The 8,649-nt window shown below is 36.4% G+C and overlaps 2 protein-coding genes and 2 long non-coding RNA genes across 5 annotated transcripts in view; 2 read left to right on the top strand and 2 right to left on the bottom strand.

The window, feature by feature from the left end:
• LOC144649483 (uncharacterized) overlaps positions 1 to 8,649 on the top strand; it is a 137,595-nt gene that overhangs the window by 27,648 nt on the left and 101,298 nt on the right. The window lies entirely within an intron of this gene.
• LOC144649479 (cyclic GMP-AMP synthase-like receptor 2) overlaps positions 1 to 8,649 on the bottom strand; it is a 113,772-nt gene that overhangs the window by 71,340 nt on the left and 33,783 nt on the right. The gene's annotated exons all lie outside the window — the stretch shown is intronic.
• The window catches only part of LOC144649487 (uncharacterized), a 30,681-nt gene that overhangs the window by 5,185 nt on the left and 16,847 nt on the right, over positions 1 to 8,649 (bottom strand). The window lies entirely within an intron of this gene.
• LOC144649474 (uncharacterized) lies at positions 876 to 4,795 on the top strand. Of its 2 annotated transcripts, none has more exons than XR_013569905.1 (6): positions 876 to 1,442; positions 1,709 to 1,794; positions 2,774 to 2,845; positions 2,922 to 3,073; positions 3,706 to 3,745; positions 4,490 to 4,795. It is a non-coding gene; the product is annotated as an uncharacterized LOC144649474 (long non-coding RNA). The 2 variants fall into 2 exon arrangements; XR_013569904.1 differs by having other exon boundaries at positions 880 to 1,442; positions 2,922 to 3,084; positions 3,720 to 3,745.

Here is an 8,649-nt window from a genome sequence, read left to right as displayed (position 1 = left end):
TTTCAGTTTTTCTTTCATTGCACTTGACCGTGATACCCACATTCCAGAACAGAATAAAGCAAAGACGATTATTCTCCATTGTGATCATCATCATATATACCTGTCATAAACACTCGGTTCAGTAAACTGAATGCGACTTTACTCTCTCCCCTACGGGAGGCGGGGGGGGGGGGGGGGTAGGGTGGACGCCTGTCAGAAAGCCTGTGGAGCAGGAATGATCGATATAAGCTCGGAAAACAATCGTGTCTAGGTAGTTCGTTCGTCAATGATGGAAATCGGCCCGACTGCTCTTTAAGAAACAAACACTACGTATTTATTCAATATGATTACATTTTACAGCACACATTAGCACGCCTCAGAAAAGAAGGCAAACAAAGTTTTTTGCAGGATCAAGTGGAAAATCAGTCAAAATGAGAAAAAAAAAAACAGTAACTTGGGACGTCAATAATTTTGCATGACTGATTTCTGTCAATTTCGAATATTTAAAGGCGTTAAGACGACGTCAGTCGCGTAACAAACAGGCAACTGCAAATTAGATCGCCATAAATGATCACACAAATACAATGTGTGTCGTGTAAACGGCAGACATTTACATAAGGCGGAGAACATCAAAGAAAACTATTTTAATCTGTGTCAAAAGTTTCACGTGCTCAATCACACGAAGACAAAAGGTGGTAAGGTTCATTGTTTTTCCATCCGGCAATAAACAAACAGGCTTTATCCACGCAAGCTATTTTTCAAACTATTCGTATCCAGAACGATTTTGTGGCTTTCAAAAAATTCATACAGGGACTACAAACTTTACGAAAGGTTTCTACATTGCAGTTAGTTACGTGCTAGCGGCTGGCTTTCAAAACAGAAAACGTGTAAAAATTCGCACACTCAATAATGAAACCAAAAGGTCACGAGTGCAGATTAAATTTTCCAGTGGATGCATTCCAAGGTAACAGCGTATCAACTAACAGGAGTTGTTTCCATTTTCCGACGCCCGCTGGTCCACGCGCATGGGTTAAAGTCAGTAAGCGACAAACTATTATGTGAACGTCTTAGATAAGTTGATATTGCTCGCTCTTTTCTTCAGGAGAAGTCAAAAGGTGATGTTGCACCTTGGTGAAAATTTATAACGGCTCAAGGATATTTTTGTAGCCTCCAATCACATGGAATCAAAGTTGGCTGATCATCAAGTGGATGAATTGAAACGGACGGTTCTTCGACATTGTATAGCGGTAGAATGCCATTTTTTTCAGAAAATATGGGTTCAAGAAAGAAACATAAAAGAAAATTTCGGCAATTCACAACATTGCTTTGGCATTTTATGAAACTTGGTTGATGGCAAGAGAATAAGAACAGTGACAAGAACAGTGTCAAGGAGCAAGCAGTGGTTGAGATTGTGAATACATGACAAGGCGCCAACAAAATGATCGCATTTTTCTTTAAGAAAGGTAGGAAAAGAGGTGCATAGTAGGTGCATTTAAGAACGTTAGGTCAACCGAATAGTCAAGGGAAATAAAGAGAAGATAAAGAACCACAACTTTAGAGTTTCCAAAACATGAAAATTACTAACAATGATTTGACAACTAGTAAATACTAGTTCTGCACAATTCATTCATGAGATAACACAAGTAAATCTTCTTCTAAAACTGTCACGATGAGAGAGCTTTTATTTGACCAAATTATCATTTCCTTTTTCTTGTTATGTTCGTTACAGCTATCCTACCAGAACCAGCAATCACAGGGCCCAACCGAATGGAGCAAAAGAGAAACCTAAACATCAAACGTTAAACCGATAAAAAGGTAAGGAACGCAGGTTTAGATAAATACCTCCAGATAATTACCTCGCGACGTCAATTACTTGGCCGGAGGGGAGGGGTGCGGGAGTCAGGGGTTAATCTACGATGGGGTAAAGCCCATAATAAGATGCCACTCTGAGTAAAAGACATTTTCAGCTCCTACCAAGTGGCATTCTGGTTTCACCCAGAAGGCTACTGGGTTTGGGTTTTAAACAACAACATGCGAAATGAGCTTTGGGCCATGAGGTTGTCTATATCGTTGTTTTGTTGTTGTGTTTTCGGGACAAAATAGGACAAAGAAAACGGTATGGAAACCACTTTGGTAAGTTAAGTACATATGCAATGGAATATTTTTATGAATTTACGATTGCGAACGTGTGCTACTGGAAAAATTACAGCAAACATTAGAGGTGAATTGCATTTCAAGGAACCCCATTTTGGATAAAGATTTTTCTCTCCAATATTAAGCAAGCACCTTCTTTACAAGTATAACAGCATTCAGTCAGTAAATATATAATACTATGGTAACTAAAAAGTGTAAGATAATATAAAGCAGAAGAGGAAGCATGGACTCCTAAAAGTTGTATATCACCTGTGCCACACGACAAGAATCTTACGCCTCACTATTACAAGAGAAATACCTAAGCCTCTATGGAATGCTGTTTCGTTTTAAAATGCACATCATTCTGTGACTACGTGTTTATTACTGACCAGTTTTTGTGTGTTCACATCCTTTAAAACTAAGAAAGAACTTGGTCTTCGATTTAGGAAAACACATTTGAAGAACAAATCGTCGGTCGTCTGTTTGTATAAATTTCATTGTTTATGTTACAACAAGATAAGGTCTGCCGAATTTCAAGGGTGATACCAGTTCGCAATCATCTCACATGCAAAAATTATAGGTCTTTTATTTTAAGTATTTTAATTCCCCAGCGGAATATCGGTTGTACGTTTTAGTTAACTCGATTTTTCTCTGTGTCCAGGTATTACAGGATAGCTCCGCACAAGATGAAAATCAAGCTCGTGCAAACTTTCTGCAACACCAGCCAGCACTCGTAAGTATTTAACACTGAACATGCCGTTCGTTTATTGAAAAGAAACATATTCTTTATACTATCGGTTCTTTTGCAGAATGAATACAGTCAGGCAGCATATTACCGCCTACTTCGTTCTTTGAGAAGACATCTTCGTTTGATGTTCAGCCAAGTGTATCTTCATTGCACAGAATGTGGAGAAAGATACCCAAGTTTCCACATAGTTTTGTTTTTACCAACTTATTACCGGTGAGTAATATGTCTTAAACTGCTTTGTTAGATAAATGCAGAATTCTACATTGAAACTCGATCTGAGATACAAATATATTGTTATTGTTTCATGCTACAACCAAATACCTTTAGTGTTAGGTCTTATATGAAGTCAAACAATCGTTTTAAAGCTCTGCCACCTTGTCATCGCATCTCTGAGATGTGCCATTATGTGCCAGTATTTTTCTTTTACTTGATTGTGCACAAGTTTACTACGGGCAGTTAACAAACATTTCTAGCTGTGAAATTTTTGACAAGAGGCATTCAAGTTTTCATTTCATTTCAACGTGTTAAGAAAGTTTATAAATTGTGTTTGTTTTTTAATTCTTCCTACTGCCAAAATACATTCTAATTGTTTTCGAACCTAGAGCATTTAACTTCCGACAATTTATCAGTGTAGATAATGGAATTATTTTAGTTTTCAATTTGTACTCTCTTGAGCGATAAAGTGGTCTCGTTAACAATCTTCCTGATGTTTGTTGGTCTTCACCTTACGTTCAAATGGGCGGTCGATATAAAAGCAAATTCTGTTTCAAATTTCAGTAGAATTTTTTTTACTTGTCTGAGGAAATAACTGTTTCCGGATTTCTAACACTATCATCTTGGTATAGGCGGAACCATGAAGTTACAGGATGGCAAGGAGTAGACGGGGTAAGTAAACTTTATCTTCATTCAGATATATCTCTGTTTATGTATTGTCTTGATAATCACTACTAAATTACAATAAGAACTGGCCAACTATATTTATAAATAACAAAAAAAGAAATATTTATGATAAATAATTCAACACAGAAACAAATGTAGAGTTCACCACAAGTAATTTAAACGAACTTGAATGTATGTAAAATTTATAACAGTTTATAACATGCTAACAAAGTGTTATTCATAAATTAGTCATTTGGATTCAAGTAATGTCTTCTCAACAGGTACCATTATTGCAAAAGCAAATTTAAAGTGGTAAAAATATCCACAAAATAATAATTGATTTAAAATGCTTATTACAGTTTTTGATTATACGTATTACATTGAGCCATTTAGTTAATTTGGGTTAAAAAATTATAATAATTAAATATTTTTTTTGAGGCTCTCATCCAATGCTTTGTAAAGCAAACCTTGGACCAAAAGTTCTTATGTCAACCCCCTGGAAGGCTTGTTATCAGTTAGCAAAGTACTTGAATAATGTTAATACTTTTCACGTGGTAAACCTTAGAATATTTAAGAAATATTATTTCCTACTGCTTTCAAATGAAATGTTTTATTAGTTTTCTGTTAAATATGACTGACAGATTTCATAAGCTGTTCCAGAAAATAAAGCTCAATTTACTTTATTAAGGTTGTATTTGCAATAAATCAATGCAATCACATTTCATTTCAATTTAATATTTCTTTCCACAGACAACAGACGAACTGTGAAGATTGTAGCCAGCCAGCCTAGTTTATGCTTTAAGGAAATGTTGTTTACAAAATAGATACATTATTTTTTTTCTATGATCATCCTTTTACAATATTTTTTTTGCATGTTTTGCATGTAGGCATTATCCTTTTGTTCACAAAGATCATGTAAAATTGTCATTCTCTGCTGTACAGTTCGGAGTTATTAGATTTTATAGTGTTGTACATATTAAAGACGATATCTAGATTATTTCGATGATAAAATTGTAATAAAATTTGGACATTAATTAAAAGATTTTCGAAAAATGATATATGTGTGTGAATCTAAAATTAAGGTGTCTCGATACATTTATTTTATTTAGGGGCAACCGCACAAACAACATAGTGGCAATCATTTTTGTGATTTTTGTTTCAAGCTTGCTCTATGCCATTGAAATGCACCAGAAGCATTTTGTGGAGATTTTTATTTTGCTTTATTTTCGTCAAAAAAGCATGTTTATTCAGCACACTTCATTTTGTGTGTGTGTTTCCTTTTGGAATTTATATTCTATTGAAGATAGACAAAGGCTATTTTTTTAACAATTGCTTGCGAGCCTTATCATTTAAAAGTTCAGTTTTCAACAACAAAAGGTAAATTTTACTTAGGACACTTTTAAAACATTATTGTTTGGCACTACGTGACTGACCCTATGCAGCCATGTTTTCTACGCTACCAGCGTTTGTATTCGATTGATTTCAACGGCTGAAATTTTGCTGAAATAGCGGGCGTTCGAATAACTCGAATCTACATAATTTAAAAAAGAATATTTTTTCTGTCCATTTAACCTTTATATTTCAAATTTAATAGATAACTAATTAAAAAAATAACCAGAAAACGAAAGGAAAAAAAACCTTCTTGCAAACTTTCTGATTTGAACCAACAACCAAGCAAATGGAGAGTATCCCGTAGAACTACTTTCTAACAACTGAGCTACCGTAGATTTATACTGGTCGCGTGATTTGTTTTGATTATTTAAAAATTTCATTTGAAAACCTTTTATGAGCACGTTGCACACAATTGCTAATTTCTCGTTTCCACAATAATCCACAGCAAAAACAATTTACACGGATACTTGCATCAAAATTTTAGCTAAAAAAGTGTAATATTCGAACAGTAGAATTATTTAATCGCAGAAATGATCTATATGTATGTTTACAGAGCAATGTATGAACACATTGCATAGAATTGCCAAATTATCGGCCCCTCAAGAATCTACCTCAAATGCAAAAATGTAGGGTTAATACGAGTCATACAGAGCATGCTAGATTGAAAGGTGTAATATTCGATCGGTTGAATTACAGTCCGACCTCTATTAAGCGGCCACCTCTATTAAGCGGCCGCAGCCACCTTTTTGCTGTCGCAAGTGTATTACTTATATGGATTTTTACCTCCATTAGGCGGCCAGCAAATTATTTTTCCAAGCGAAATGGTGACAGATGATATATATTGTCCGTGAAATATCTTGTGCCGATTTTTTTTACACTAACTGTTGATGCAAAAAGGCCTAAGAAACTTGTCAACGATGTTTTGCATATTTTTCTGTACATAATCAACACTAACTGTTGATGCAAAAAGGCCTAAGAAACTTGTCAACGATGTTTTGCATATTTTTCTGTACATAATCAACCAGAAGAAATACTGTACATTTCAACTACGTGCCCTCTGTGTTAGAGCTAGAACTATGCATGGGCTTGAAATGCACTTGATATTTTGTTCCAATGAATTTTGGATTTAGGGACCGTTCATTTTTTATGGGGTAGGAGGGGGGGGGGGGGGCTGGTGGGATTTGATAGATAGTCACTGTTATATATAAATAATGGCCCCCCTTTCTTCAGCGAAATTTTTACCTGGCCCCCCCTCAAAATCCAATTTTTTTTCGATGACACCCCCCCCCCCCCCCCCAAAAAAAAAGGAATAAACAATAATGAAGTGAAATTAAAATATATCAAGCCTTGTGACTAAAGAATGTATTAGTGTACAAAAATCATATCCCCAAATAGCTGGCATTGCCTCAACTGCTTATTGTGGATGCTGTCTGTTAGTATGGGTTGTCTGCTTTTGTAACCATAGCCTGCGAACAGGCTCCCGAGTGGGGTTTTTACGCGAGCGAAGCGAGCGGAAGAGCGGGGCCTGAGGGGGAGTACGGGGGCGCGGGAGCCTGTGGACAGTCTTTTGAAAACGCCGATCCATGATACCAGATTCTGGTATCATGATCTGATTGGTCAGAACGCTAATTTTTGACAAGTGAGTGATGAAAAATAGTGGCATACACAACACGCAAAAAAGTCAACCGACTTGCGTGTGGTTAGATATGCAATAAATCTACATGAATCCTACATTTATCTTGTGGTGCAAATGTCACACAACGAACAAAGGAAAGAGGCGAAAACCCAAAACATCGAGATCAAAAGACTAAACGCTCGTTAAAATTGATGCAAGATACATATCCTTAGCGACAGTAAATAACGTGTCTCTAAAACAAAGCAATAGCTTAAAGCCTTTGCAAAATAAAGCTACGCAGTCTCTGGCTAAAGTGGACAGAAATAAATATGTCATCCGTGATAAAAAGCAACACACATTGCAACACTATAAACAGCCGGGCCCGGCCTTGCAAATATAGAATGCAAGTACATAATCAACATATTCACGGAAATAGGATCTGTGTCCTTCCAGAGCGAACATTTTTAGAGCTTAAAACACATCTTGCGAATATGAATGAGCCAAGGCTAACCGCAATAGCAAAATTTAATACAGAGGTGTCAAAATGTACTAACGGGAAACGGTGCAGATCTATCATCTCTACACATCTGCTGAGCGGCAGTCTTTCGACTCTACTTTATAACCTAAAATCGCCTTCTTATAATACAAGTGACAGAGCATAGTGCCCTTTCTAAACAACTTTGAAGCGTCAAAATAAATTGGACGACCAAATCCAATTTTACCGAACGGCTTATTTTGTACAAAAGTCACGAAGTAGGAGTCTGTGTAGGCCTGTCATCTGTTTTTTTGCTAGGTCTAATTACCCTACTGACAGATGTGTTACAGGATCCATTACAAGTGGGCGGATGGGCGGAATCAAACAAAGTCTACAGGCTCCCCCTCAGGCCCCGCTCTTCCGCTCGCTTCGCTCGCGTACGCCGCTCGCTTCGCTCGCGTAAAAACCCCACTCGGGAGCCTGTTCGCAGGCTATTGTAACCAATAAACTGTTGGATTGAGTTGATGGCGTTTGATACATAACAAAGGCATGCTCCCCCGGGAAAATTTGAATTTTCAGAACGTCAGGATTCTCATTTTGGGCATTCTGGCAAGAGTTTTTTACTCTTACAGAAGCCTCTTTACAACACTTAAAAGCCGGTAAATTAATTTTAGTGACCCCCCCTTACAGACCATATGTTTTTGGCTGCCCCCCCCCCCCTTTGAAGCCAATATTTTTTGGATGGCCCCCTCAAATCCCACCAGCCCCCCCTACCTCATAAAAAATTAACCGTCTCTTATCTTCATATATGTTCACTTTTTAAAAGCATTTTTGCTATACAGAGTCAATAAAATCATGTTTACTGCCATTTCAATCCAATTTATATTGTACCTCTATTAAGCGGCCAACCTCTATTAAGCGGCAAGTTTCCAAAGTCCCGAGGGTGGCCGCTTAATAGAGGTCGGACTGTATTTAATCGTACTTAATTATTTAATTTTATTTATTTAATATCTTATTTGTGTATTTTTTTATTTTATTTTCCAGGAATACTTTCAATTGGTCTTCTCAGACTCGGATTGAGATAAAGATTATTTCAGATATTGGTCTTAGATTGCAGATTGATCTTATATATTTTTTAGGTACATTGATATTTCCATGACGAAAATAAACAAAAAAAAAACGAAATTACGCGAATCACATTTCACGAAAAGCGCATCATAGCAATATGTTAAACTATGGTGTACTGCAAAAAAAATATCACAATAATATAATAATGTGCGTTTGATTTCGAATATACCACAAAAATATTTCAAACTGTAATTTTTACATGGAAATGGTAGCCAAACACTGCGTTGATGAAATTACTTCATAATATCGGTATATCTTTTTGATTTTCTATATCGCGATCCAAGAATTGGATTTTTTCTT

Source organism: Oculina patagonica, chromosome 4 (genome assembly GCF_052425735.1).
Source record: "Oculina patagonica isolate OP01 chromosome 4, crgOcupat, whole genome shotgun sequence".
NCBI classification, from domain to species: domain Eukaryota; kingdom Metazoa; phylum Cnidaria; class Anthozoa; order Scleractinia; family Oculinidae; genus Oculina; species Oculina patagonica.
This window is presented reverse-complemented; position numbering and strand designations above follow the sequence as displayed.